Below are 5,623 nucleotides of genomic sequence, written 5' to 3' on the forward strand. Positions count from 1 at the left end.
CCAGACCGTCAATATGAATTTCATCCAGGCTGTTCATTGGTCATGATACAGATCTTGTTATAACGATAATTGAATAAAAGATGGTCTACTTATATTATAAGTAAATAATTTAACATTCATATTTAAATATAACATATTTTAATATGTAATTAATCATCAATCAATATTAAACCAATGAATTTTAATGGATTGGATAGATTTTTATGGATAGTTATAGATTGCTCAAAACAACAAACGATTTTTGCAGCAGACCCCCTCAAAAACTGAAACTAACCACGTCCCTTAAACCCAGTCTCACACCAGAATGTAGTATAACTACATTGGTCCACCGTGGAAAATGCATTACAATAACGGCTCTAATCATGACATGCCTTATTCTTTTCAATAGGGCTGCGTCCACGTCACTTGACTTTCATGGTTGCTATGTTGGTTAAAAATGTACCAACATTTGCAATTAATTAAATAAATTACAAATAAATAATACTGAAATGGCTACATTTTGGATGAACACATTTGAACGAAATATTCATGATCCCCCAATGTAACCCTGAAGTTGGTAGACTGTCGGAATGGCGGTACTAAAAGGTGTCGGAATGGGGGCATGTCGGAATGGTGGCATGTCGGACAGGAATGGCAGCAAGTAACCTCCAGTGTCCATTAATATGCCATTAAAAAGCCTAACATTACTGGGGGGCCCTCATATATGTGTATTTTGTATGACCCATAAGTGTTAATGTATCTTTTGGAGTTTTGCTTGATGTTAAATGTAATGAATTCATATAACGATTATCATGAGGCTGTTTTTATGCCCCTCCTGCACTTGATGCCCGACACGGCTTAACACAGACAGTGCAGGCAGTGGGGTTGCACTAGGGCCCATGGGGTGGGGGTTCCGTCGAGGGGCCTGATAACAATGTGTTGGACGGAGAATGGGCCCATTTGTGAGATTCAGATCACCACATCAGAAATATGCTGTTCTTTATTTTTTTTACTTCACTGCCCATATTAAACATTGCAGGCAATTTAAGCAGTACAATACAATACAAACACAAACACACAGATACAAACACTCTCTCAAGGAGAGGTTAAAACAAAAAAACATCAACATGGAAATACGCAGTTCAAAGGAGAAATCGCTATGGCTTAAGGGCATGGTCGAGGAAATTGCACAACAAAAGGCCATTCGCCATTTAAATAGGTGAGTAAAGTGAACACACACACGGACACACACCAATGCTCCTACAGTCAGAGATATTAGTTATTCATTAGCTTAGCTTATCTTATAACTGCAGGGCTCTCAAGTTTCATGCATTCGGCGTGAGACACACACAATTTGACCCATGCACACGCTCACACGCCACACTTCGTATTTCTCACGCAGAGAAATTACCAGTATAGCACCCCCCAATTTGCGCCACTATTTAACAGTGGAACAGGTAGGATTAAAATGGGTTCCCCGTACGTAGGGTAACCAGACGTCATCCTTTGCCCGGACATGCCCTCTTTTTGAGACACTTTTAAAAAAATGTGTCCGGGCGGAATTTCAAAATCATCCTGGATTTTATTACAAAGCCTCATACATGTTCACATTGAATTTGCGTTGCGTTTCTCTGAATCGTTCACAAACTAGTTAGGTTATTGTTTTATAGGGACAAACATTAACACATTTCTCCTACAGGGGAATGATGAAGTTCTATCTATTGAACAGAAAGAATCACTTGGTGATACTTTACACACTTTACCACAGCATTGGCCTATTGAATGCGACAGATATATTTTAAACATTTGACTGAATGCCACATAAATATATATTTTTGCAAGTTTGCAACGTTTACAATTTCAGGGAAAAGTATATGCCTCTACTGGTGTTGCTTAGGCCAATAGCCTTTTGAGGCAATGTTGTTTCTGAATATAAGTGTTAAGGGACAATAATGCTTACTATCATACATTTGTCACCATGTCTCTGGATACATTTGTATGCAGTCACATGTTAATATACCCCCCCCACCCGACAAAATATCACGCTGAACTCAGTTCAAGTTACTGGGTTGAATGGTTAGAGATATTAGTTATTCATTAACTTGCTGTTATGGGGTCGTTGAACAGCTAAGGCATTTAGTAAAGACTTGAACCACAAAGAGGAGACATAATGTGAATAACAAAGAGGGAAAGTTAGTGTTAAAGTTAACCTTAAAGCTTATCCACACAGAGCAGCTGCTCACAAGTTGAATCAGTCTCTAAAGCGCCACCCAGTGGACAAAGATGGGACTAGCAATGATAGGGGCACTGAAACAAAACAAACTTCTATACACACTCAGGGCCGTTGCTACGATTCCTGGGCCCCTAGACAAGATTTACTGATGGGCCCCCCTGCGCTGAATTGTTGACGGGGGGGGGGGGGGGGGGGGCGCTATGGTAGGACTATGGGCTGGTAGTAAAATAAAAAAATTTAAAAAAATAAAAATTGTGGGCCCCCCCTGGGCTGTGGGCCCCTAGAATCGTCATCACCTTTCACCCCTTATCGACGGCCCTGTACACACTGATGAGACTCCACTGTTTTGTTTGTGTAGGGATATCCTCCCTCCACACACTGATGAAGAGGTAAATGAAGACTCCACTGTTGTTTGTTTTGACGTGTTGGAGGTAATTTCTCCAGAGGTCGCTGCTTATTGTATCTCAAGCCACCAGTGTGTTGATGAAGAGCCAGCGGGAGGGACTGAACTGAAGACTGGGTCCACATCAGGGGGCAGGACCCCTTAGAGACCTTGGACTGAATACTGGGTCCACTTAAGGGCGCAGGACCCCTTAGAGACCTGCTGGGACCAGAGCCGGCCCTGGGCATAGGGAGTATAGGCAAATGCTAGGGGCGCCGTCATCCGCGGGGGGCGGCGAAAAAAATAAATATATATATGTATATAAATACTACTTTTTTTTTTACCAGTGCCATTACTACTATTATTTCGAAATATTATATAAGCCCACAACAACATAAAGTCATAGCAAAGACTATTAAATTATGGAGAAGCCTTTTTTCTGGGTGCCTGCCTGGCTCGTTGCCCCCGACCGTGACCCCGAGACGAAGAAAATGATTAATGACACTATATCGGAATTATGTCAAAAAGACTGAAGCCATCCGGTGCCCAAGGAAGGAAAAGAAGGAAAGAAGAGGAGGAAAAACGTGAAAAAGATAGAGGTACAGTAATGTCAATGTGAAGACGTGCATGAAATTAATAGTTGAATGCATCGTAGTTACCGTTGTTGGAGCAGAGTGTTAGCTTGCTAGCTATGCCAACACTTTCTGCACTCTCTCAGAAAAAGGGACCGAAAATTGTTTGCTCGTTTCAAACTGATTGGTACGAAAAAAAGGATTGGCTTTGTGGCTGTGCCACCAGTCAGCGGCTGTTCTGCCATCCCTGCCTGCTTTTCTCATCAAGTCAGACTGTTTGGACTGCAACGGGATACTGCGATTTAAACAACCTGCCCGCAGCTTTAACTAAGCATGAAAAGTCATCAGCTCACATTCAGTGTCAGATTATGCTGAAAACCTTCGGCAATTCACGGATCGACCTTGCACTTGACGAGCAGAGGAGGCTGAATATAACCTGCCACAATGAAAAGGTGAGGGAAAACCGGGAGGTGTTGAAGGATCTGATAAATGCGACCTGCTTCCTTGCAAAGCAAGAGCTTTCTTTTCGTGGCAATGATGAGAGCACTAGCTCTTGCAATAGGGGCAATTACATTGAGTTGCTCGATGTCATATCTGAGAAAGACGAGAGGTTGGCTAGACATCTACGTACATCTACTGTGTTTTCTGGAACATCTAACAGAATACAGAATGATCTGATCCACTCAGTGGCAGACGTGCTCCTCGCTGACATTAGGAGTGACATCGATGCGGCCCCCTTTGTTGCTGTGGAGGTGGATGAGTCCACTGATGTGACAAATAAAGCCCAAATATCTGTTGTTGTACGTTATGTATGTGAAGGCAAAGTAAAGGAAGCCTTTCTTGGTTTTGATGATGTGTGCAACGACCGGAGAGCAGCAGCCATTTCGCAGTATGTATTGGGCTCGTTAGAGAAATACAACTGCTGCGATAAACTGGTTGCACAGACGTATGATGGAGCCTCTGTCATGGCCTCAGAGCTAAATGGGGTGCAGGCAAAAATTAAAGAGAAGGTGCCCGAAGCTATATTCACGCATTGCTATGCGCACAAGTTAAATTTGGTTCTAGCCCAATCCGCAAAATGCATCCCCAAGTGCAGAACCTTTTTCAAGACAGCTGAGGGACTTTCTGCCTTTTTTGGCAAATCATCCAAACGCACCCATCACTTGGATGAGACTGTCAAACGCCGCATCCCGAGAGCAGCAGCAACCAGGTGGAGTTCAAATTCAAGGCTGGTCCAAAGGATTTTATTTCACCTTCCAGATCTACGTGCCATGTTTAAAGGAATCGGCGACAATCCCGACAACTGGGACGGAGAAACATTGGCAATGGCTGCTGGGTTTGAGTTGTGGCTAGGAAAACGGTCAACCTGTTTCCTACTGATGGCTTTTGAAGGGATCTTCAATGACACCGATGCCCTCTTTAGCATCCTTCAGTCCAAAACCATGGATATCGGTTTCTGCTGTAATCGCATCAGAGACACAATGAAAGTTTTGGACAGCAAGCGACAGGATTTTGACCGTTTTCATGCACACTTTGAGGAAAGATGTGATGAGATGCAACTCGTTCACCGCGAGACACGAGATGGGCTGTCAAACAAAACAGAACGAGCTCGCATCTACTACTGCATTCTGGACAACGTCAATGTTCAGATGAAGACCAGGTTCGTCGATCACTTTTCTGATCTGGATTTCATTGGACTGGTAGATTGCAACAGGTTTGAGGAGATGTTGCGCCAGTTTGATGAGAGCAAACTGGAGAAGCTGTCAAAGTATGCCAGGTACTTTGACTTCGTCAGGCTGAAAAGTGATCTTGTGGGGTTGTATGGCTCACAAGAACTAAGGGGCAAATCACCAACACAGCTTCTTGACTTTTTAAAAAATTACGACCTGGAAGCAACAGTTCCTGAAGCAACAAAGTTGCTGCAACTGGTGTTGACAATACCAGCCACTACAGCTTCGGTGGAGCGCACATTTTCCACACTGAAACGCATCAAGACGTACAGTCGGAACCGGACCGGACAAGCACGTCTTTCAGCCCTGGCCATTCTGTCCATCGAGAGCCAGAGACTGTGCCAACTGAAGGCCCGTAAAGAGGTCTTTTACAACGCTGTGATCGACGCCTTCACGAGGAAAGAGCGGCGGATGGATTTTATTTACCGATAGGTGAGTCAGAAACTATTTTGGGCTTAATTTTGAATTGATAAGTGTGGTTGAATTAATGTCGACTGCAAGCCATTTGCCTTCATGTTCTCATTGTTGCTGACTGACAAACATAATTGGCCGCTGTGCAATAATTAAGGATACAGTGGTTGTATTCTGATGATGTGTGTGTGCGTGCGTGTGGGAGAGTGAGAGTAATAGACGATATGTCATCCTGATTTGATTTTTATTTATTTATGCATGGGCGGAGTGGGACACAAAAATCTCAGTGCCTACCCACTTACTGACTTCACCGCAC

Source organism: Gadus chalcogrammus, chromosome 5, assembly GCF_026213295.1.
Source record: "Gadus chalcogrammus isolate NIFS_2021 chromosome 5, NIFS_Gcha_1.0, whole genome shotgun sequence".
NCBI lineage: Eukaryota > Metazoa > Chordata > Actinopteri > Gadiformes > Gadidae > Gadus > Gadus chalcogrammus.